We start from the raw sequence: 26,415 nt of genomic DNA, 5'->3' as shown, positions 1-26,415 counted from the left end.
AAATTATTTTCTCTCCTTCAAAACCATTTTTTTTTTCAGATATTGATTTTCATGTTTTCCCTAGATAAGTCCCCAAGAATTTGGAGAACTGCTAGGAATATGACATCAAAAGAGACAAAAGATTGGAAGCTGTTTAATGACAGGAGGGTGGGACATTTGAATCATACTCTTTAATTTTTTTCTCATAAGCAATAACAGGAGTTAAATTCTTGAGAAACTCATGAGAAAAAGACAGTCAGCCCTTTGAGAAAGAGCTCTGAATACTGCCAGTTGCAAAGTTCCCTAGAAAGTCTTCATGAAAAAGGGAGAGGGTATCATGATTTGATACTACTAAAATTAAAAATCAAAGATAAAAGTGAGAAAGCTCAGTGGCTGTTGTTTCTTTATAAATCACAGTGACAATGTAAAGGACACAGTAAAAGAAGTACTTTTACCCTTCTCCCATCTTTTATAAAGGTCACATTCAGGGGATTGCTGTGCTTCCACTGAACCCCCGAAAAAGAATACTCTGAGAATAGAAAAAAGGAAGGGTGGCATGACTAGAAAGGCGAGATGTCTGTGTGAGAAAGACTTTTGGAAAAGAGCCTGTCGCCCACAAAGTACTGCAGCTTAAAGTACTCAAAGCTGCGTCTGAGGCAAGCCATGGCTCCTGCAGACAGACAGAAGGGGAGGCCTATCTTGCACCCTGAATGGGCGGCCCTGTTGCTACCCATCCCTCGGGAGGGCAGGATACTGCCTGCTCACCCTTTCACAAGCTTGGGAATGAGTCATGCCTTGGCCAGGGCACTGTCACAATTTATTACCACTCAGCATCAGTCACTGCCCTTGTATCAACTGAGGAACTGTGCAAAAATCATACTTTTCCAGAGAAAGAATTGCTGGGATGGAAGAAAAATGTCTATGTATGTGGATTTATGACCCTGGAGACTGCAAACCTGCTGGACCACAGCCTTGCAAATGGAGTAAGAGGACAGTAGGTCACAATGAATACTTTTTCAGAGATAGCTCACTTTCCAAGCACTCTGAGCCCTACCTCCCATGGTGCTGTCTGTGACAATGCCCTTTTATTCTGGTTTCTTACTAAGGATGAGGATTTTGAAATCTAATGCCGTGCCTGTCCAAGAGGTGAACTATGCTATTTTTAACTTCCCAGCACCTGCAAAGGCACAGAATGGACCTGTCCTGGAAGGCACTATTTGGTCAGCCCAGCTGCTTGCAGTAGTTAAAACAGTCCTGTTTTATCCTCACTGTTATCCACTTACACACAAATCTTGTATCTTCCTTTGTGAATGCAGAAAAATTTCTAGAGGGAAAACCAAGATCAAAAACTTGGACACAATGAAAGTAAAGACTATATCATGGTTCTTGCCTTAAATATCAAGGAAACTTTTTATAGGGGATCTGCATATCACTAGTAATTGCTGTCTGATATTTAAATCTTGCACAAGATAAAGGACTGACAAATGTAGATAAAAGGTATATTATGTTTTGTTTTACTCCATTCTTCTGGAGTAAATAAGTATGAAATATGCATGCATTGCATCATGCAGTGAACTAATAATTATAGAAATAAAAACCATGGTCAAGTTTAGGTTTAGACACATCTTTATGAAAACGTATAGCCACAGTTTGACTAGTGAGAACCTCTGATTAGAACTGAGTCATTCTCAGAATCACTGTGGGGAGTGTAGAGAAAAAAAAGTCTGAGTTTAGAAAGGACAGACAGAAGAGTAGGAGGTTAATATTACAGCCTCATGGGAATAGAAAGTTGTCTGTGAGTGAAATAATGATCTTCAGTCTGCAAATTCTGTAGATCCACAACACCAAAGCTTTGCAAGGGAGAATACTGTTTGTTGGAACTCGTGCTTAATCTGTTATATTATCCCTTAGTAGTTGGATAGCCCATGTGTCCTAAAGTCCAAAAAAACCAAAATAAAAATAAATTAAATTAAAATAAAACAAACATTTGGAGAAAAGCCACACAGTAGGGGAAAACTGGCAAAATATGGGTCAACTTTTGAGCTTGGCACACATAACCAGTGATGTAACTTTGTACCCTCAGGAAGATCAACTTTTCTGAAATCAGGAGCCAAAGGAATGGTCTGGCTCAGTTGCAGCACATCACCTAATGGTTGCCAGTTACAGAGAACTATTTTGTAGTAGCACAACAACCATGTGATAACTCACTGGAAATCAGGACATCTCTGCAGAAAACTTGAGCTGCTGCTGTGGCTTTATGACTTTATAACACAGTCAGTAAATAACTTATCTCCAATGGGTCTTAGAATAGCAGCTGTAACTGTCTCTGGGTTTGCTATTTTAGTGTCTTTATAGTTCACACAGTTCCTTCCGTGGCTCTATCCTGTTATTGCTGATAGGAACCAAATGAGTCTGGTACTCTTCGTCTGACTGACTCTAGTAAGTTTGTGTCCTAAATTAAACACAGTGAAGATTCACAATGGAAGAAGGCAAAAAAGTGAGAAGAATTCTCCAAAGTCTAAAACATTTCTTTCTACTCACACAATGAGAAGCAAGGTTTTTTTTGTTGTTGTTGCTGAAAAACTCTGCATCTGTTTTTTTAAAGAATCTTCTTCTGATACAGCAATCACATTACATTAAATAACCCAGATCTCACTACCAGATAAGTCTTATTTGCAGTAACAGCCCTCTAACCTTGAAATTTCAGCCAAATTCCTTAGTTAAGATATTCTAAAGACAAATAATATGTCTTTTTTAAGTCTCACAGCAGGAAAGGTTATGTTTAGAAGCAAATGAAATTTTAAGAAAGGGCACCTGGCCACCTCTAGCCATGAAACTAAGCCAAGAAGAATCAGCTGTGACTGTGATTCAAAAAAGGTTAAATACCTTTCTGAAATGAAATCATGATTTTCTGTATGAAGTGCCTAGTGTCTGTGAAGGGAGACTGAGAGATATCTACTTCCCAAAACCAAGAATAGATTAGTGACTAAACAGCAGTCAGAGAAGGCTAGAACTAGAACCCAAGCAGAGTGATATCTGGAAACAGTTGTGAGAGAACCTCTGAAACCTCACAGTTAATCTGACAGTGGATAAAAGAGGTGTACTACTGGAAGATGTGGGAGGCAAGAGGCAACTATAGGGTCTTGATACCTTTGAGCAACATGAGGTTGAGGCAGAAAGAACCAGCCTGATAGAGGACAGCTGAGGTGGAAATAGGGTCCAAGCTGTTTACTTGGTGCATTCTGGTATTTGCTGAGTAGTCCCAGTTAGGCTGAGTGAGATGCAGCAGAGAATAGGGTCCTGAGGATCTTAAGGGTTCCCAAACTCATAGAGCCTCCATTTCTCTGCCTAATATTAGGTACTTGAAAGACAAGTGAAGGTTAGGAGAATAAGAAGAGAAACAAAATTCCTAAGAGTAAATTCTGTACTGGATATGTTAACTTCCTCTCAAGAGAAATGAATATCTATGTTGTTGATTACAAAGTTGAGAGAAACTAAGCATCAGCACACCTCTCATATGCATGGAAGATGTGTCTTGGCCTTTGTAAAGAAGAGAAACTTTAGTGGGATTGCAAGTTTCTAAGAAGAAAACATTCATGATTCTACATCTTAGAAGAAGGAGGTGTTTCTGCAACTACTTTATGGAATGGAAGTGGTGACACCTTGGTGAACCTAAGGAAAGATACTAGATAGAAAGACAATGAGTTAGCAAGTCAAGTGGAGCAAATGGCCAGTTGGTCCATGGTTCTATCAGGGTAGAAACCAGTTAGTCAGGAAGATAAGGATGACTAAGACTCAGGCACTCCGGGTAGCATCTTATCTTGCTATGGTGCTGACAATCAAATCATAAGGACAGAGGGGCAGAAGAAGAAGTCGACAAAACAAAGCAAAAAAAAAAAGCCTGTTAAAGGAAATAACTCCTCTTGTTCATCCTCTTTCACGTTGAGGCTGGGTTTTTTTTGGTTTGTTTGTGGGTTTTTGTTTGGTTTCTTTTTTTTTTAATATTTTCTCCTTTTTTTGTTGCTAGTTTGCTTCCATTCACATCATAGTGCATACAGAAAGACCAAGCTTAAATAGATTATTTGACTGATATTTTTCAATTTCTCTGCCAACTGACTTTCTATAAAGATAATGGTCTGCATAAAAAACTGCTTTTTCAGTCCTCCGACAGGAGCTCCTGTGAAATTGAGAGAGGTCAAAAGAAGTCAGCTGCCTTTTTCACTCCTATTTTTTATGGAAATGGGCAACAGATTGGTGAAGACGTTGCAAAGGCTCTAAGGCAATCACTTTTTCAATTTGTCCAATATTAGTTTCAATAAGAACTGAGAAGAGAAACAATTGCCAGCAGCCCCTACTTGATTTGTTAAGACTCACTCTTGTCCACTTCAAATCACCTTTGACATTTACGAGCTCAACTTTGCAAACATCATTTGAGTATTATTATTTTATCTGATGCCTCTATTATGCGAGTGCCTAGGATACCACCATGCTAAAAGTGATGCATAGGTATCAGGAACACCACTAGTGTAACATATGCAAGGTATAGGAGTTTGTTAAAATTTGTGTGTGTATATCCAAAGTCAGTTTGCAAAAAAGGGAGATGTAATTTGGCAGACATTCACACTAACTAGCATATTGATAGCAAACTAGCTTTTCCCTGCACCTGCATTCTCCTATGCAGAAAACATCTTTTTAGAACCCATAGGGCATAACAAGCAAGTAAACGCTAATAGAGATAATAATATTAAAATAAATATAGGTTTGTACTCTTTGCAGCATGCAACAGGTTGCATGCCCACAGTTTTGCAGAGTCATAGGAACAAGAAGTAAAATAAAACCATGCCAAACAAGCTAACAATGGTATTGACAAATATTCCTAGGACACAAATGCTCAGTGTGATTTACTGTGTGAGTCCAGTGCACGCAGTTTAGGTGTTGGAAGAAAACGTCTATCTGAGTCAGAGAGCTTGAGATAGTGTCCAAAACAGAGAGAAAATAATATCACTGTGGGAAGGGGGGTGTTCAGTAACTCGTGCAGATTCTTACAGAAAAGATGCCCCTTTTCCTGAAGCCAAAATTGTACAACAAGTACTTTCTGCCTATGGTCTTCTGTAAGGCTGAAATTATGAGACTGTCAAAGAAAAGGGAAATTAATTGGAACAGAAATGATAGAAAAGTGGAATGGGCAATGCTGAGGACCACTTTCAGAGACCAGAGTGGCTATGTGAGTTTGATAACATACACTATATCTGCAACCAATTCCGTGTCAGGATACAGAGAGGGCCAGGATGAATTTTGCCATGTGGGACCCCAGGCAAACTATGGCACATGGTGTCCTAAATAAAATTTGAAACGGAGAAATAAATCCAAGGAACGAAAGTTATTATTTGCCTGAGATTTTGCAAATATCTGTGGGAGAATACTAATGTTTTTGGGAATGCTCCATGGTGAGGGGAAACCTGATGATAATGGCGTTAAGCTGGACTGAGCAAAATTTCTGTAGTATTTGTAATGAGATTCTATTTGTAGCTCTTTTTAAGATTTTGCTTGCCTCATAAGTACCTAGTAACAATAAACTTCAGGCATTCTGGAATTGCACTCTTGGAATTACTCTAACATAATTTCCTACTTGTGTGTTTGAAAAAATATTTAAAAGTTTATTAAAATACTGCAATGTAAAGAGTAAATAAATACAAAATTTGTAGAGTTAATAGTAAAAAAAGAGGTGAAGTTTTTCCCCCCCCTTTTTGACTTGGGTATGGACTAACACATGTTCTAAAGAATAAACCATCAAATATCCCCTATATATAAGCTGTCTCTCATTGGTTGCAAGTAAGCTACAAAATTTGTATTGACTGCACTGTGAAAGGATCAATGCCACTGACACCTTGATATTTGCTCCCACTTTCCATTTACTTTTCACTTGTGACTTTAAAATATAAGTGACAATGAAGCATTGTCTCTATGGTATATAAATGGGAGCTTATTTCCTGCATTTACTCTGGTTTTCTTAGGGGAAAGGGGATTTACAGTTAATAACAAATCCCGTTCCACATTTGGATTATTCCTGTGTACAGTAAAAACTCCGTGAATTTCAAATAATGCCAATTTCCATCTCAGCTGGAGAGGCGGTGGGGACTCTGGTGCACGCTTTTTATCTCAGAACTGTAAGTGCTGTGGTAAAGGACTTGGCCACAAATAATCCCACGTGTCACCAAGGCTAGTGATAAGCAAATGCTTGTGGAAAGGCCCTTGCTCCCTAATCTTCACAGACCTGTCTCCCTGCACTATGACAATCTCCACAGCAGCTGAGTTGCAGTGATCAGCACAAGGCACAGTGGGTGCTGCTGTCCTGGTCTTTGCTCCCTGGGCGGTTCTGTGCACAAGTCACATGGAAATGTCCACCACCCTCGATTGCTATCAGTAATGGATGGGCATATGGAGAATGATCTAACTGAGTACCAGGTCTGTCTCTAACATTGTTTTATCAGTTGGCAGCAACTTGCAGAAGGAGCTCAGCAGACAATAGTAAACCTACACCCCAATATTACACAACTAAAATCTTCATAGGAAGGGAGAGACAAATAAATAGAAACACATTCTTCATTTTTTCTAAGAATATGTTTCTTAAGATAGGTTGTTTTTTTTTTTAATAAAGGAAAATGAACAAGAGGATCATATTGAAACTGGAGCAAGCAAATGTTTTTAAAACTATGAAAAACTCAGATAGCAGCAGAGGCATTGTTTAGTTTATCTACTGCTCTATTCCTTCTATTTAATTGTTTTGCCAAGTTTCTTTCTTGGACATCCTTTATTAGAGTATACTAATATACATTTAATCCTAGTACAACAAATTATATATTCCCTTTAATCAGTATCTTACTCTCTGCCAACAGCATGAAGCCTAATGAAATATATCAATATTGAGGACACAAATGATGGCAGTTACTTTGCCTACAAAATAATTATAACCATTAAAGATCATTCATGTAACGTTCCAGTGGTAATGTCTAGAGAAAGGGAACAGCACAGTAGTGACATTCAAACAGGAACCCAGCACCCCCTCACCCTGGAACCACTAATAACTTCAGCTGGAACAATTGACAGAGGGGAAATGAATCATTCCCTTTGACAAGAACAAAACCATATTAAAATGTAATAGTTTATTAAACAACTGACTTCAGAAATTAAATTACTAAATTGTATCTCCATGGGTTTTAAGAAGTACTTTCTGATCACAATAATGGATTGCCTACAAACTTTTATCTTAGCCATCGCCTCCAGAGTTGCTGTATTTAATTATTTAAACATTGTATTAATGAAACATGTTATACTAGTAAGAAAACTACTTTTATCACAGCACATGAAAGAAAAAAAATGTGGTTTACACTACACAACTGCATTTGCATCCCCATTGCAAATAGCAAAAAAGCATCCTCTCCCTGATCCTCTCTTTCCAGCTGCTACGCAGAACTAATTTAATGGCTGCCATTGTTCTTGATTCTGACTTGATTAAAAAAAAAAAAAAAAGAGAAAAAGAATAGAAACCATTTAAAACATTTTTATGCACCTGTTGTGCTGCATTATGACCCACTGTGATTTCAATTTATGTCACATGAGAACATGCCACTACAGCACCAGATTGTACCATGTGCAAAAACTCTAGCAGTGCTGGAAATTGATGTCATGCACATTTTACAATGCATATCTGTTCACATAATGCATAGAACACATAAATCAAGATTAAAAAGGAAAGGGAAAAGAAATTAGGCATGGCACAAATGAGGTTAGACAGAACCATTCTGATTTGTACATGTGTCCTTTTGAAGCTGGAAACCTCTGCTGCAGAACAAAGACCTCTGCCATTTGAGCTATTGAAAACCTAGTAGCAATAGTAGATTACCAACTTTTTTTGGTGGATCAACCACAAGAGGGAAGTAAGACACAAGTGGGTTTCAGGTGTTTGCTGACATTAGAGCAATACTGTAAACTAAGAAAACTTGGAAAAAATCCATGTTCTGGATCTGATAGGACCTAATGATGGGTGTCTCTGCTTATCTCTGCTCAGTGTTGAAGTGTCTCCCTCAACTTCTTTTCCTATCTTCTCCAGCTGCCAAGATGTCTTTCTCCTTGACCATCTGTTCCACGAGGGATAAAAGAATTTGGCAAAGTGCTCTGGAGCACGTGAAAGACCAAAACTTAGTTACTTAAATGGAAAATGCAGAAATAACAAAATATTAATCATATGAGCTTACAGTTAAGCACCTTTGAGAGCCCTTAAGAAAGAGACTTGGCTTGGAAATCTGCACTGTGAACACACTCATTGAATAATCATGTTTTGTGGAAGAAGAGTTCAAATGCACTGTGGAATCCCGTACAGAAGAATCCAACAATGCTTTTTCTTTTCACAAGGCACAAGAAAAAATATACTTTTGCAGAGCACAGTTTGCAAACTTGCAACCTCTTCGCTGGAAAAATGGCAACAATAATATTTCTCTTCCTTACGGTTGTATTGCAAATGTTAATTATTACAAAATCCTTCAAGAACTGTTTGGAGAGCATTTAAAATGCTAAAAATGTTAAAAGGACATTCCTTAACTACCTAAACAGTATGTTAAAAACCCAATTGCTATTAGGTAGCAGCCCTTTACAGCCAGAAGAGCAGATGCACTGTGGATTAAACCAAATAAAAGACCCTTTTCTCAAGGAAGAAAGAACATAACCATGATATGAGTTCTGCTTGCAACCAGTGACACTTCCAGTGATGTACTGTGTCTACTTTTGACTACTGTCCTTAAAAACAGATCTGAACTATTTGGAGAGTGGACTTCAGAAGAGAATGAGAACGACCAGAAAGCAAGATCTCTGAATGAAGAGTGAGGGTATTGTAGTTATTCTATCTAAAAGTAAAGACGAATGAGAGAGAAATGATAGCAGCTGAGAGATATGTAAGAGAAAGTGAATAATCTGTATTACAAGCCCAATGTGGATAGGACAAGAAATAATAGCTTTGAGTCATAGCAAGAGGGATTTGGGTTAAACATTAAGAAAAAAAATTGTAATTGTAAGGAAGGTTAAGCACTGGGGAAGAACACTCACCTCACCTGAGGAGATGGTGGGATCTCCACCGCTGGGAGATTTCAAGATTAAGTCATGCAGATATCTTTCAGGCACATTCAAGGTCCTGCTATTTACATGGACTAACTGGTAAAGACAGTCCTGTTTCCTGGGTTTGTAAGTTGTGCTGTATCATATGTACAGATAGTGAGAAATGGTTTGTTTGCGTGAGAGCTACAGAGACCAGCCACTTAATGTGTGGAAGCCATTAATGAAAAGCAAGGTTAATGGACCTTCCAAAAATATTCATCCTCATTTCAGTGTGGGGTTTTACTGACAGGAAGAGGACGAGGAAATTAATTCTCCCTGGAAATTTCCTTCTGTGAAGTAGCCAAGCCTGCAGGATGACTTTCCCAGGATTGTTCTTCTACTTACAAGCATCTGCTGGGAAGTAGCTCACTGCAGACTGATTAGATGGGATGCTGGTGAGTTTGTGCTCCAGGAGGACAGGAAGGGACCTGAAATCTCGGAGGAAGGGATCTGTTGTGCTATGACAGACCAGTTGCTGAGAGTCTGTGCTGAGGTCTTCTCTCTGGCTTGAAAGACAAACAGTGCTTTGAATTCTTCTGCAGACTGAAGCAGAGATTATGTGGCTGGAAAACAGCCAAGAGAAAGGAACTCTGCAGGGAAAGCATGCCTTATGGAAGACTTGTACTCAGTCAAGACTCCTACTTAGCTTTAATGCCCTGCACCTGCCACATGGAATGTGTTTTAATTTCTCCCTTTCTATGAATAACCCTGGGATAGAGGAACAGTTTCAACTAAGATTTACCTGTTCCTCCCAGGAAAATTGTGATTTGCCTGGGATATCAAAGAAGTCAGGCTACCTCATAGAAGTATGGCTGTGAGGGTATGTGGTCCATGTATGATATAACAAGCTGGCCTAGGATCGCTGGGTCACTACAACATGTATTATACAGGTAGCCTGTGCATAGGGAGTGGTTGTTTATCCAGGATTTCTGGGTGGTAGCTCATTGCTCTATCTTTATGGATTGTGAATGCCTGGAAATAATGAAAAAATTATTAGTGTCCATGAGTTTTGCTCAGAACAGGAAAACATATCATATCAGTCTTTTTGCAGAGCTATGGATTCAAATTTTTTAAATGCATAACGGCTTTTCACAGAAAGTGACTATCAAAGGCAGCTTTGGGCACTGTGGAGAGAAAACCTAGGCAAAAAAATCAGCTTCAGATCACTGAAAATCAACATGTATGAACATATCTAGAACTGAGATACTGGTGAGGACCAGCAGAGGTTTAGGAGAGAATGAGCTTCTTGATGAAAGTAGTGTAAAGGATGTTCTGTTGTCTCACCTGAAGGTAGAATACAACCAGAGAGTCAGGGGAAACTGTGAAGATATTGGAGGAAATCTGCATCTCTACTCAAGGGAATCAAGTCAGATTGTCCTGTTCTAGGGTTGCAAAGAAAATTGACAGACTTCCCAGAATCTTGACTCAAGAAGGTGCATTTATTACAATACTAAATTCAGGAACCATGCCATGTTAGGAGCATCTAGCGTTCTGACGTGCTTTTGGAAACTCTGAGAGCAAACTGACATGACATCCACTCCATCCACATGAAGTAAAGAATGTTGGTTTCTTGAGACCCAATGCTGTAACCACACCTGTGGTTCTTGGGGTTCTTCTTAGCAGAACCACACAAGGACTTCTCTCTTTCATCTTGTTTCTTTAATTGCACCCTTCTTAGATTACTACAAGCAAAGATGAGAAGGATTCACAGAGAGAAGGAGAAACGTGAGGAGAAGATCTCTCTTTTGGTCAGAAAATGCACAAGCGATACAGAGAAGGGGTGAATTTCAGACAGTTATTTGTGAATCTCTGGATCCTCAAATACTCGTGTTCCCTTAGACTGGCAGCCTTTGAGGAGTGGCTGAAATGAATGCAATACTACCTTTGATGCACACCTGGTAGAAAGATTGCACAAAATTCTGTCCCCTTAATCATATGAGATGCCGGAGCAAAAAGTTTCCCTTCACTAGCTTTCTTTTATTTTAACGCACATAATCAATTCTATCTACCAAGGATTTTTGTCTCTGCTTTGTTTTGGGACCCTTCTCATGACTGTTTCTCTCATTTCCTCCTATTCTAGTTCACTTCCTCCTTCACTAAAGCAAAACCCAGTCCATTTTAAACAACCTACAGCCCCTGCTTTTCCCACTAGAAACCCCACACCGCATTCGTCATGGGCTGTGGTTACACATTTGGGGGCAGGGTTTACTTGAATGCCTTTCAACATAACAGGTAGAGAGGGAAGGATTTTGGAAGATTAGGATCCTGTTTGTCAGTGTACCACAATACTGCTGCTTGAGTCGTGACTGCAAGAGAGCCAGAGTCACCCTGCAATGAGGATCTGAGGCCAGATTATTGGCAGTTGCCTAGAGAGCATTTTGTTCTTTGTGTTCCAGGGAGTAAATAGCACTTTGGGTATCCGCTGACGGCCAGTCCTTCATTCGGGAGAGCGGAGGTGTGATATTACACTTCTGCTTTATCCAAGTTGTCCTCCAAGTGGTAAATATGTGTGTGTGGGTATGCACATATGTAAAGAAAACTTAAAATAATTTATGAAGGAATTACAAAATCCAAGATGCCATAATCTTACTAAAGAAAAAAAGAAAAAGAAACCAAAAAACCCCTCCCACATATGAACAGCTAAACAGTGCTGCACTTCAAAATACTACTGGGAAAAAGAAAAGCCTGCTGGTCTTAAATACAGTGATGAACTTACACTGCAATGAAACAGTATATTTGAGGACTTCAGCCAGATCAGCTACTCATATTCTCTGGTTTTGCCAACATATTCTGGTATGAGAAAACACCTGTAAATCATGATGTAGGAATGTACCCTGGGCTATATTCCATTCCAAAAACTTTCAATAGCCAGTATATTAAACATATAGCATACAACATGTCTGAGTGTTAGGAAATGAAGTGCAATTTTCCCTCTGCTATTGAAAGTGAGGAAGTATTCATCTTCCTCCTGCCCTACCTTTGTCCTGTCCCCTGCAGATCTCCTATGTGTCAGAGGTTCCCACAACTCTCTCTGCCTTCAGTTATTTTTAAGCAATTAATTACAGAAACACTTTTTAACCCAAACCCAAAATAGATCAGCCAAATTAAAATAGTTGTAAAGTCGGGTGATATTAGATGGACTTTAGGGTTTAAAACACAGATGCGTTTTGTGCTGAAAAGCAATATTTATGGCCAAGAAAACCTTAAAATCCTTTTTTCTAGATAGTTGATCTACATTTACTGCCTGGACATATATTTTTCTTCATGGAAATTATTTGACAGAGGCAGCTGTAGAATATTGTATTTATGCTGTAAAAAGAGGAGTTGACAATGTATAGTATTTAGCAGCATTATGGTAAGGTAGGGATATTGCACTGGGAAACACTATTTCTTACTGAAGAATTACTATTGCCTTTAAAACAGGAAGGTAAATTGATACATTGATCTCACAACATTCCAATATCAGACACAGATACATCTTAATATATCACCAAAATATCATTCTTCCTATACTTTCTAAGGAGGCCTGTCCTCTGAATTGTCTATAAACTGCCCTCTTAGCCCTTTAATATAAATATTCTCCCCAAATTCTCAAATGTATTATGTAGAGAAAAGTACTTATTAAAATAACATGGCAGGCCTGGCTAGAACCGAGAAAATCAAGAAATTCACAGCTGAGATTGAAACTCCATCTTTGAGACACCCCATTGTGCTTTGTTGCATTTTAATAAGTGTTCATCTGACCCTCTGCCAGTTAATTATGGGGATCTTCAGAATTTTGTTCTGGCCCCCTTGCTCTTCACTACTGATGTGCTCCTTTCACTTCTATTTTTAGGGACCTTAAGGTGAGTTATCATTGTTAACCTGCTAACAGCCAGATCTATTTTGCCATTTTAGCTGATCCTACTAAAACAGGTTTTAGTCTTTTTGTCTTACCTCCCTAAAGTGCAAATTTGGACCTTAACTGAACGTCTTAATAAAAAAAAAAAAAAGTGAGAGAGCAAGAGAGAGAGAGAAGAATCACAAAAAATCAGATCCCTTCTCTACCGCCAAACCCACTAAAAAGTAACTCCAAGTTTTCAGTTCTATTAGATGAAAATCGATTTATCATTTACAGTATGGCCAAAAGAGTTGAGATAGTGGTAGATCTTATTTAGCTATATCCTTTGGAGGAGTTGTTGGGTTATAATTTTACATTTTGTTTTGGGTTTTGTTGTGGTGATTGGTTTACTTTGGATTTCCCATTTGAAAATAAGAAGAGATTGTAAGAATACTGGAAATATTCCTGTGACATTACCTCTCTTGTTAACTACACAGAAGTAAGAACACTACACATACCTAGGCAAATTTTTATTCAGGAGAGAGAGAAGGAAAAAGCTGCCAACCAACCAACTAACCGAAAAAACCTATGGAAGTAAATGTTTCTTAGTGCCTCGTGTAGCTGCTCTCTGCATCAAGGTTTTTTTGGGTTACTTCTGAAAGAAACATGGATTGGAGAAGGAATTAATTTACTCTGAAATTTAGTTTGTCACCCATGAGGAAATATTGCTCTGCTTGGTAAAGTAAAGGAACCTCAGGAGGGGACAGAAGTAAAACTAGACATCATTAATGAACAACTAAAATTCTGATTATTTGGAGGTTCCTCGATAAAATGAGGACAGAGACAGTTTTTTGAAACATTGTAGACAAACATCAATATTGTTATACTTGTTTGAAACAATCATCTGAATCTTCCGAGATTTGTCCATCACTAGAAAAATTTAATGAATACTATTTTGGTAGTGGAATTTTCCCATTGAATGCAAATAATTTCAAAAGTTTATTTTCAGAATGTTTCATGCTTGCTTTTGTCAGACAGCTGGTAGATGGAAAGGGTTTCAAAAATAAAGAAAATTATATACAATGAATTACCAATTGCAGTAGACACTAGGAGATTAAATGTATTTTTATTGTGAGGACATAATGCTGCTATAACCTCACCTTCTCCACCCCCATAGGGTAAAGAACACTTAATGAAGGAGAGGACACTTTTATTAATCTGTAATCCATTTCTGGTCTATATAATATCCATTAGACATTCACTGGTAATTTCTTCCATCTAACCCTTATTTTGGAGACAAAAGTATTCTTTCAACCTTTAATAAGAAAAGGCTGATAAGTGGTTGACTAATAGACACTTTCTATTTTATTTTTAATATAATCAATAACATTTTGACACACTTATATTCCCTGTTACATGGGAGGCCATTATGCCTTTTTGTTTAGAAAATCTTTCAAGATGTGCATTTCCAGGACTTCTGTTCTTTGAATATCTGTGAAACTGTACTTCTTAGAAGCAGTTTCCCTGGTGTAGCTTTTTTCTGAGAAGGTCATCCCACTGGTAGAAATCCCACTGGTGTGTATAGGTTACAAATAACACAATTTTCTGGTCAATTTTTTCCTACAGTTTCCAAACTTCCTTCTTTTCCCGCTCAGGAAATATTAGATTTCTCAGTAGCTGCTGGGCTTAGCTCTTTCGTTCTGCCTCTACTCCTAAACAAAGTTAATGCCTGCTTGTTGTCTCTGCTTTTTTAGCTTTGGTCCAAAGCTCATTTTCAGTTTACACTCAGACATTTGATCAGCTACTTAGATTGTTTTATTAAAATTTTATTTAAAACAATAATTATAGGAAGAATACCTTCTTATAGTAAAGAATACATCCTTATAGCTAAGAAAACACCTGCTTTGCTTTTTGTGAGCAAGATGGGCAACTTTCTGTAAGCCTGACACATTATCAAATGAAGGGTTAAGGGATGGCATTAATTTTTTTAAAATTCTGTTACTTCAGTGAACTTGATCAGTAAGCCTAAGATTAACTTTTGTCTTTTTTAAACAAAAAATCTAACTTTGAGTTTTGCTTTTATTATATCTAAGGAGATTGGGTAAAAATATCCCAAAGTAAAGCAATTCTGCTCCTTAACCCTGTAGGACTGTGAACACAATGGGTTCCTATGCTCTTACTTGCTGACAGGATATTACTGCTTTCCTTTGATATATAATTTTATAGTATCTGCTGCTAGTCAATTGCCCTTTGATATGCAATTTTATAGTATCTTCTACCAGTTTTTTGACCTTTTTTATTGGTGTTGGTCAAATCAGGTGTATAAAGCAAGAACATCAGTATGAGGAGTTTGAGTTGAATGAGAATGAGCTGTCTATTAATTCTGCTGATAGGTTCCAAGTTCAGTGTTATGACAGAATTCTTCCACCTTTTTCCCAAAATTTGTTTGTTAGTCTGTCTTGGCTTGCCTAAAGGGCTACTACCAAAACTTTAGGCCCTGATCTTGCAGTCAAATTTTCATGTATGGTATCCTATTGACCTCAGCAAGTTTTTAAGCAGATACTAACATCAGACAACCATGACTTTGTTCCAGGAGAATTTCCTAAGACAATCAGCTGTAAAGTTGCTGAGGAATTCAAATAGGCTGGAGATCAGCAAATGCACAGGTCATGCAGGTTTTTGTCTTCTATATGTCACAGTAACAATACTTGTCCTTGTGACATTGGTAGGGCCCAGGAACTTTGATGGCAGTGTCCTCCATCCCTATCTCTCTCATTCCCTGGATTTGTACACAGACATTTACACATGCATACATATATATATATATAAATATATATATATATATATCTACTAGCATCATGGAGCCAATTTACATACATGTATATATATTAGAACAAGTAAGCACTTGTCTCCTGAGTGTGTTCATCAAATTTCTGATTTGCTATATATTCTCTGTTTGAGATTATCCTCTTTTCTCCAAAGGATTCTGGGCATGCATATGACTTATCTCAGTCATGTCACCTCATTCAGGTAAAGCAAAAAAAAGTGAGAGAAAAATGAAATAACTGAGAATTACTAAGTCCTTTGCATTAAAATATTATACACATATGTAAATCTGTTACATTCCCAAGTATCTTGGTTTTTTGGTTTGGTTTGTTGTTTTGGTTTTTTTTTTCAATTATAGTGTGCTGGTGGTATCTGATTTGGGATTTTGGATCTGATTCCTTTCCTAAGCCACAAATATAAATAAGGAATAACTCTAAGAAGTCCACTGACGGCAACCTCATATGTCTATCAAAGGATGAAGTCTTTGTTTCTGGACTTTGGGCTGATATTTTTACAGTTTTCTTTCTGTGGAAGTGATAAATGCAAAACCAACTTCCAAAACCCACTCACCTCTTTTCCTTATCCAGAATATGGCTGCAAGATATTGCTCTAATAAGCCACCCTAAAAAAGGAACTCTGATGTCCTAAGAGCACCAGAATAAAGTTTGTGTTAATTCCTGGTTAAATACAATGGTTAGATAATTAATAAGAAAGCTATCCAGAACAGTAAGCACATTCTGGAGTTAAGATTATTTTACTTTGCCATAATGAATATCACTCCTTTAAAAGTAGTTCATTGCCACAAATAAAGACACAATACTTCCGTTAATTTCCTTGAGTATTTTGCATAAAAACGTCATATATTTCCAACTGATACATGTGTAACCATTTATTTAATATTTTTTTATTTTCAGTTGAGCTATCTACATAATGTAAAATACTCTTTGTGCAACAAAAATCTTGCCAGGACTGTGAGTTCTGACATAAACAAACTGGGATATTCTTTCATGAAATACTGAGTTTAATTTCTCTTAAAACTTGTATGCATTTGTTGAAATGAAATTATGGTAAATGTAAAGTTGGAGCTAATTTTTTGTAAACTCTGATTAAAATGCAGAGTTGGTAACTTGGAAAACTTCCCAATCATACCTGAGGGGTGAAGCAGGAGGATTAGAGATACTGAGTGAAAACCTACAGAACAGATCATTTTCCCCACTGTATCCTTTTAAGAATCTGTAGCTCTTGTTTCTTATAAATTTAGCTACTTTATAGCATCTTTACAGCCTCAAATTCTTTTAAGAAAATATGACATCACTACAGATAGCTTCTTGAAGTTGTTCTTAAACTCCATTTGACTTTGTAAATATCTCTGAATAACAGAACATGCCGGGCTGGATCCTGCCAGGTGCAGGAAATCCTGTAGCAGTTTATCAAGGTGAATGTATGTAGCTGAAACTCAAATTTGGCTTACCCTCCCTTACATGGAGGCCAATGAATCATCTTATTTTTACCTCTTTTTCTCCAAACTTTGGTTGGATCTGCCTTCATTCCCCAACCCACATCTTTTTTTATTTTTTATTTTTTAATTAAAAAAGCTAAGAGGGAAGTGAATTTTCAAGACACAAAACTCTGCCATGCAAGAATCTGTGTGGTTTTGTCAAAGGCCTGCATCTCTGGCCATCTTGGATGTTCAGAGACTGATGAGGTGTGGACTTGAAGTAATATATAAAACAAAACTGGGAACAAAACTTGCTAAACTGAGCAGAGGGTGTTATAATTAACCATCTACCTTCCATAAGACCTTGCTGAATAACCTGCTGTTACTAATATCACCTACCACAAAGGCATGTTGCACACAAAAATCATAATTTTGTGTTTGTAAATCATCATGAAGACATAAATTTGCATATGATGTCAGTTCTCTATAAAGCATGCTAATTTTTTTTTCTTTTTCTTTTTTTTCTGTTAAGGATTGAATTTTTCTTTGGAGTTATAATTGTAATCTACCTTAATGAGAAAACAGGACATTTTCCATATTAAAATAAACTGTAAGCAAAACTAAAATTTGCCCTTTGTTTGAGGTAAATTTTATGCTAATTTTATTTCACATGAAAAACTTTTTCCATCCCCAAAATAATCACAGACAGGGGATAGCACAGCTTTGTCAGAGAATTACACTTTTCAGGAGTAAGTTTGCATCATAAGGAGTCTTTCAGAGGTCCTGCTGCCCTGTCCAAAAGATGCTCCAGAGGCTAAAACAGAGGTCATTCTCCAATGCCAACTCCTCCTCTGTAAGATGTGGCAGCAGCAGCAAGGAAAGTGCTGTACATTCTCTCCTGTAATGCAAACTGGCTTTAAGATAAATACCAGTATTTAGAGAAAGAAATATTTACTGATATTCCCATGCCAAACACTGCAGCTGTAACTGTACGACATGTGAAGATGGCAAAGCAGCCAGACCCCTTCTTAAGAGTGTTTTTATTTTTTTTTTTCTGCTAACTGTAATGTGTGACTGCTTTCTGCCTAAACATATCTAAAGGGCTATGAAAACTGAAGTCCTTCAAAGCTGTTAAATGTTTCCTCAGATTCACAATAAAATTCTGCATTACAGATCTCCTAGTAAAATCTCTGAAGCATTGCAAGCGTTACTTACATAATTTTCCGTTAAGTCAGTATTTGTGTATTCAACACCTAGAAAATAAGGAAAGTGAATGTGGATAGGGAAGGGAAAAAACAAAGGCGAAGGGAGAAGGGGGCGGGAGGGGAGGGGGGGAATAGACAAACCCTACCCTGAAACAGCCATGCAGCTATTAAACATATGCCAAAGTAAACAATAGTGTGAGGGTCTGCCATAGCTTTGCCCTGCAGGTAGACGGCAGGCGGCACAGAAGGAAAGCAAATGGCAAGGAAAAGAGAAAGACGGTACAGGATGTGGATGAGATGCCGAGCCCTGAGAGCATGAACGGCCTGATTGTGATCCTCAAGTCACACCATCAGCCATGCAAAACAGGACATACCTTTCTGGCTTGCTGGTTCTGTCGGCTGAAACAAAGCAGTCCCATTCTCAGCGGGAGGCCAAATCAAAATGAAATTTTATTTAGTCTGCAGTGTCCCCAGATTGGGTTTCAGAATGACTGCTTTAGGAGATAGCATGGATGTGGCTGATGCATGCTTTGCATATGAAACTGCAATAGAGGAGGAAAAAAAAATCTACATAATCAAAAAAATCTGTGCCGTGTGGATGTAAAAACCCCTGGACGTTAGTGAAGCAGCTACAAAGGATGTTTTAAGAAATGACCTTCCTGAAAAAAAATGCACATTTGTGCTTTGCAATACTATTTTCAGTAAATACATAATAGATCACTTTGCATGTAATTATTCAGAAGCTGCCCTGAGAGACTGAAATATCAAATAATTTTTCTTTTTTTTTTTTTTTTTTTTTTTTAATCATGAAACAAAATTACAGTTTGGGAACAAATGCAGAGAAAATGTATATCTCAGGAGGATTTCTGTGCCTTGCAGTGGCTAGGAGTGATTGCACCTCAAAATCCTCTTCAATTTAATTTTTATGTCCCTGTTTCCTAGAGTACCTAAAGAAAGGCCTACTGCAGTAAAGAACATCTGCTTTTCGTACCACTGATCTAATACATTCCACCTTGCACTTTTAAGAAAGGACCCATTCTTTGATTAGACACACTTAATTTTTCAGACTGTTAATAAATAAAAAAGATCACCAACTGATCACACAGTATTTTCATTAGAAGTTAGAAATAACTTACAAAGGCAAGGAATAGTCTGCAGAAAATGCAGGGCATACACCGTGTAATGCCTTTGTTGTCAGTTATGCTGCAAATGAGATTTTCAAATAGGATTTGCAGAGGCAGGACAGTGATCAGCACAGTGCAACATCCAGGAAAGGGAAGTTGAGCACAGTATTCTGTGAAACAAGGGGGCAGAAGGGAGCCTGTTTGTAGATACATATTATTATCCATAGAAAACACTTATCACTGCTTGATTTTGCTACACCAGCTACTTGGAAGTAGGTGATACCAATAATTTTTTAAGTGCACATCTGTGTGGGAACATGTGTTTGTATTTATCTGTGTGCAGGGCATGTAAGCCTGTAGTCTGTGCACATGTCCACGCCTGGTGCTTACACTGCAAAAGACAAGCAAAAGGCAGCACAAACAATACATGTTTTCAATTGACAGATATTTCTCTGCTGGAACATGCAGTGCTAATGTTGTGCTCTATCTAGCTTATGGACAGTTAAAGAATGGGATGGAAAAAAAACCAAAAAACCAAATATCATAAAATCTTTCAGAATGCAAAAATGCAAGATCCCAAATAAACCATACAGATAAAAACTTGCAGCAATAATGAGATACAGTGCAAATCATTCACACAATGTGCTTTCACACTGCAATGACGGAAGTCACTAACAACAATGCAACCATGTGCAGATACTCCTTGGAGAAACAGTCAAGCAAATTTTGTAATTCTGTCTCCTGTGCTTTGCAGCCTGAGTTTGAGACTTGCTGGAGCAAAATGTGCAAAGATATTGGTGTTTTAAAAATTAAGCATTGGACATCATGGAAGGTAACTTCATAATGAGTTCTCATATTACTATTTAAAGCTAGAAATCCATAAGGAGCATAGTGAAAAATATAACATTTGTTCTCCTTATGTCTTGGAACAACTGTTTTTATATTTGTAATCAACCTAACTGTTGTTCCAAACAAGATATTCAGATAGTCCCTAGCCTCATGCTGTATCTTATTTATTCTGATGCATATCTTATAGCAAAGCTTCATCTGTATTGAATTAATTTGATTTTTTTTTTGAGTGTTATTATTTTTATAAGTGCTGGGTTTTTTTCCTCTCACAGAACTTCCCACTTTAGGGAAAAAGAAAGATGTGATTGCTTTAAAAATAGAAGACCAAATACATAGCTAGTATTCCCAAAATTCAATGCACCTGGCATTCACTTTATACCTAATAAGCATCCGTGAATATGCAAATGTTCAATGTCTCTAGTAACCTCATTAATTTATTCCTCAGGCAATCAAAGAATGTGAACCAGTCCTCTGCTACTAATACTGGAAGTGGTACGCTGCTCAGCATTGCTAGAATAATCTGAAAGCACATTCTGCATATTGAAAACTCTTTCATCTTTCTTCCTTCCTTTGCCACTGTAATTCAAACAAAGACTTCCTACCTCAGTTTACATAGCTGACAGCAAAAGTTGAAAAATGCCAAAAAATAATTAAGACATATATATTATCTCTCTCTCTCTCTCTCTCTCTCTCTGTGTATATATATTTATATATATATATGTATATATATATATATATACATATATCTCCACGTGCACACAGGCACACTGGGAAGATAAATAGTTTAAAGATATCTCAACAGAATTCCAGTTTGAAAACCACCTGAGTTTTCTTATTTATTTTTTTGAAAAAGGGGAAGCTTGGGCAAGATGGGGGGGGTGAGGGAAAAATGACCTGCCTCCTACTCTGCAGAGCAGCTGAATAATCTTTTCCTTTGCCCACATTAAAAGCCCTGAATAATGTTTATAAAATGTTAGGGAATCCCGGTAGGTTTCCTATTTAACAAGCCATGTATGACAAATCACAGTGTAATGTACTACGTTCTTAATCTTTAATTAGAATGTGAATATCTGTGCGAGAACGCAGTTAACTTTGACACATTAAATCTTCTGGTTAAAGTGCCTTACAGGAAGTGCAAAGATGAAACACTGCAACAATCTACTGCCTCTCTCCATTCACCCAGACAGTTGGGGAAGGATGATAACATCTTGTAATACCTGCTCTGTAGTAATTAATCGCTGTGGTATTTAGGACCATTCAAGTAGACAAATATGACAGAGACAGGGACAATTAGGAACCTTGTTCAAGCTACATTAACTTTTCCAGCTATTACAACACAGCAGCTCAAGTTTGCTTGTAAAAGCTGCAGAGGGATTGTTATGCATTAGCCGTGCGATTATTAATGAAAGAAAAGGAGAATTGTGTTTATTGTAGTTTGAAAATTGCAAATAAATTTCAATTATCTGCTATGTCATTTTGTTAAACATGCATTCTGGAAATGCCTTTGTACTCTAAATCATGAGCTACTTAGAGCAAACTAATACTAGAAAGCCTTTGGGAGATACAAAGTCAATATTTTTGTTGAACTGGCCTTCTTTCTTGGTGAAATCAGAGACAGACAGAGCTACCTGAAGATATTTCAGATAGTTAGTGAACCCCACAGACACTGGCATTCATCCTGACTCCATGTACCAACAGGCAGTCAGAGCTGACTTTGAGACATCACTGGTGGAATGTGAGCTCTGCTCCACAAGAATAAGAAAGCTCAACTCCCTTACTGATGACATGCATAAAGTGCATACAGATAAATAAACAAACAGTGGGGGGGGGGAGGTGGGAAAGCCCTTCAGAAAGCCTTTTGCCTCTTTTCCTTTATTGCCACAGTCATTACCAGAATAGGCCAAAGGAAACTCAGGGAAAACCTCTGGGACTTGGTATGGATTACATATTGTAAAGGTTACAAGCTCTGCTTTACTTTCTTATCAATAAGGAGCACTAAATGCACTGCAGAGTATAAAGTTTATGTTTTAACTACATGTTCAAGGCAGCATAATCTGCCATTGTTGTTTGGTACCACATGAGCACATATCAGTTCTCAATATTAAAGGAGGACAGTCAGAAGACAACAGAACTGGGCAAACATTGCGAAGACTTTGGCATGAATATTTACTTGGTGGTTGTTTTCTTAAAAAAAATTAAAAAAAAGAAATCACCTAAACCTGTGGCCCTTTGACGTTCACTTCATATGAATATTTGAACTAGAGTTTCTTAGCAGCATGAACGCTTGCAGAAAGCTAATTTGAAAGTCATACATGCGAGTGTTTGTGGAAAACGAATTCTAAATTTGCATGTGCAAATATTTGCACTGGGTATGCTGTCGTCTTCCCCCAGTCAGGGAGCAGCAGCGCTGCCACGTGTCTCGCCCCACCAATCCTTCCCAAGGAACCCAGCTTGAGTTTCAAATATTGTGTCAAATTTGCCCAGTGAACTTGTTTACGATCGAGCCCCAAAGTAGAAAAAAACCGAAGCGTTAAAAGTGTATGAAATGTACTTGAACAACAAATGTTTGCAGTGATGGGAGATGCGTAGCCGGGCATTTCGAAAGCAGGAAGAGAGGCTCACTGGCACGAAACAGAGTTTGTTAGTAAGTGTTCGCTCGCTCCTGGTATGACTGCTTTTACCTCCTCTCTCCTTCCAGAGTGGAAGGAGAGGTGAAAAAGAAAACTGAGGGGTAAAAATACCAGTCAGGACAGGGAAACGTTTTGTGCTAATCTTCCCAGTTTATGGTCAATCTATTGAAATATTACCCTTCAAAAAATTTCTGAGGCTTGAACTGCTTTCTGAAGGAGTAGGACAGGACTCCACCATTTATTTGAAGATGGTTTTTTCTTTTCAATTTTGGTAGTTGCAAAGTACACTGCCTCACGCATGCCATTTTCTGCAACCTACATCATTGTAGTCTAGAAATAAAAAGAAAAGCCAGCTTAGCCCAGCAGAAATCTGCATCCCCACCCCAGAATCTGTTGTCACAAAATGAAGGAAGGAGGGGGCTGGGGTGGGGGGGGGAAGGGAGGAAAGCAGCTCAGTGCACAGCAACAATTCCCCCTCTCAGCTGAGCTGCAATGATGTCAGCTTTCTGATTACAAACTGCTTATTTATGCTTCAACAGCTGCCAAGAGCAGCAAATAAGTGGCTAAAAGAGTGTCTAGACCAGGCATTCAGGCCTCTATTGTTTGCTGGTTGTTACCTGGTTGACAGCGATGGGTACAGCTGCCTGGTGTGAAAGAGAGCAAGGGATGGGGAGGCAGTGATTGACAGAAGGGCCCTCGGGGTCAGGCACAGCCAGCCCCGATGGCCCCATGGCTTTATGTTCCCCGGTCTAAAGGGAAAGTGATGGCTCTGCCTAGAGGTTGGAGGTGAAAGGAAATGTTTGAGGGTAATGAAAAAAATCCTTTAGCCAAATTTGTGATCATGAACAGTTACTCTGGGGAATTTAAGACCAAGTGTTAGGCAGTTTTCTCTATATACAGAAATTGTTATTGGTAGCCACCACAGGAATAATAATGTGTTAAATGTATGTGGGCAAAAATGTATCTTTGTGCAGTTCTTCACACAGGAGCTTAAAACTGCTGGTGGTTTTATTTTTATTTAAGTTAAAACTGATAACGCCTCTAAAACCTGGTACTACACACTATGCTGAAATTCGTTCTGCTTTAGGGCTAGCTTTAAAAGCATTCCCAAGTTTTTCTGAAAAATATTCAGGTGTTTGGGAGGAAGAAATAGATATTCAGATTAGACAATCATCTATCAATGCTCCCAGACACTTCGTGAGTTTTGCTCTATACATTTATATTTTGGAGAGACAGTGGCTTTAAAAACAACTTAGTGGGAACAGCTAGACAGTGAGCAGGCTGACCAAAAACCATAAAATCCCTTTTTTAGTCGATATAGAGATGTCCTCAGTCTGGTTTTGATCTCATAGATGCTAGTGTGGTCCAGGCATAATCCTACTGAAGTCAAAGGAGTGACATTGATTCAAGCCAACTGCAATCACCGGCAGGCTGACTGAATTTCTCACCTCCCACCCCACGGTGGGATACTGTTCAGCAAAAAAGACAAAATCTCTCAGAAGTTTTAAAAGGATGAAGCCAATGAATTGTTTTTAATAGAACAGCAAAATCAGATTCAAAAGTCTTTGAACAATATGCAAAAACTATGTACATACAGTGTACCCTGGGAAAAATGAAAGCTTTATGCTCACTAGCAGGTCTACTGCTATCTTTGTCCAAACACATGAAGATTAAGTTGCTGGGGCAGCCATGAGCAGAATTAATCTTACTTTCCTGTTTGGCATTTTCTGACACCAGGCAAAGTCCCATGCCAAGAAAAAAAGTTGATTTTCAGAGCTTGTTACATATGACAGAATTATTAAATGTTTTATGACCATATGGTATAATTTTTTTACTGTGGTTTTTGAAATAGATTATAATTAACAAATGAGTAACCTTTCTCAGTAAAAGATACAAAAACCCTACAAAATAGTCTGGATGTCAGTAGTGGCTAGAGAAGTAAAAGTACAGCAGAGCACCTGAGTAGCAGGAGCTTAGTTTTGGTATAGAGTTGGCTTTCTACATATCTGATGCAAAAGCTGTAACTGAAATGAAATCATGTTAAATTAGCTGTAAAAAATAAGTTGATTTAATTAAGCACAGAAAGACTTATTAGATATAATAAAATGTTAAAAAGTCAAATGATGTGCAGTTACATTTCAGCTAACGCTGCTCAACAAATCCACTAAATTTATTCCTTTCAATAATGATCTGTTTTGAGCATTTAATTAGATAAATAATATTTAATCACTTCAGCAAATTTGAACTAGAAAAATTCCTTGTCATCAGAGGTGACTCATTCTTGCTAATATCCACTGCTAAAGAAAAAGTAAAACTAGAGGATCTTCTGGAGCAGCAAAGAGTATGAGGTACAAATGTGTCTCTAGGCCTCATTAAAAAACCAAGGTTTGCTAAACAAACTATTATTTACAGTGAGAAGTGTGCATATTTTACTGGGAAGGAGCATTCACATGTTTGCCTCTTTTCAGCATCAGGCACTATAAGTAGATGATAAGAAAAGGTATTCAATAGATGTCCTATAATTCATCATAATACTGTTTCATTTAATAACTACTTTGCTGAAGTGATTGGCATGATTACAGGAAAATTACTTCAAATTATCCATCTCTTATCTAGCATCTAAGATGTCCTAAACTTGCATGAGAGTTAGCATAATGGGACCTATTAATTACTAATGCTGCAAGTCCTTCACTACTTAAATATCCTTTCTACCAGGTGTGCTGTATAATGCAAATAAACAAATCTAAGCCAAAATGATAGCTTTCCAAGACAGTGTCATTGAAAGTTTAATAAATGAAATACCAAGTGCAAAAGGCTATGTCCCACCCACCAATTTAAAATATTTAGATATTAATATATTTTCTCTGTATTTCTCTCCTTCTCATATGTGTATGCATTTTCGGGGGTGTGTACACGCATAAAAATAAGTATATGAACAGCATGTGGTATACATTGTATTTATTTTCTACTCAGAGGTATGGATGTGCAATGCTGCCCCAAAAGATGGGCCAAGAACATAGTCTGTGCCCTAAAAAGCACCTTTTAATCTCAAAAACCTATACATAAAATGCTATCTGCTCAACAAAATACAAAATTTACTCCTATGAGTAAACACTTAGAAGAAAAGAAGCATTATTATTTGTTAAGGGCAGGAAAGTTAGAGCCAAGATGGACAGAAGCCATATTTGTCCCCTCTGCAGTCTGGATTTAAAAGCCAATGTAAATTAGAACAGCAGCCTTACACTTACACTCTTGGCTTTCTAAAAGACCTGATGTAAACCATCATGGCAGAAAACAGGGATAGGTCCTTCCTATCTTTCTTTCCAGCCTACCTGTGACATGCCTATAATTCAAAGGGTGGCTATGCTGCTTTTTAAAGCCACCTAAGATGGCAAAT

The 26,415-nt window shown here is 37.8% G+C and overlaps 1 long non-coding RNA gene across 2 annotated transcripts in view; it reads right to left on the bottom strand.

Annotated features, from left to right (window-relative positions):
• Positions 1–19,067, bottom strand: part of LOC116440092 — a 177,555-nt gene extending 158,488 nt beyond the window's left edge. Inside the window, exons 1-2 of one of the 2 annotated variants that reach the window (XR_004238407.1) lie at positions 18,790–19,067; positions 18,426–18,463 (exon numbers count right to left, since the gene is read on the bottom strand). This is a non-coding gene — a long non-coding RNA (uncharacterized LOC116440092). The remainder of the gene's footprint in view (positions 1–18,425; positions 18,464–18,789) is intronic. The other variant, XR_004238408.1, reaches the window with a different exon arrangement.
• Positions 19,068–26,415: the final 7,348 nt, after the last annotated feature.

This window comes from Corvus moneduloides, chromosome 2 (genome assembly GCF_009650955.1).
Source record: "Corvus moneduloides isolate bCorMon1 chromosome 2, bCorMon1.pri, whole genome shotgun sequence".
Taxonomy (NCBI): Eukaryota; Metazoa; Chordata; class Aves; order Passeriformes; family Corvidae; genus Corvus; species Corvus moneduloides.
The sequence above is the reverse complement of the archived record's forward strand: the minus strand, read 5'-3'. Positions and strand labels throughout refer to the sequence as shown.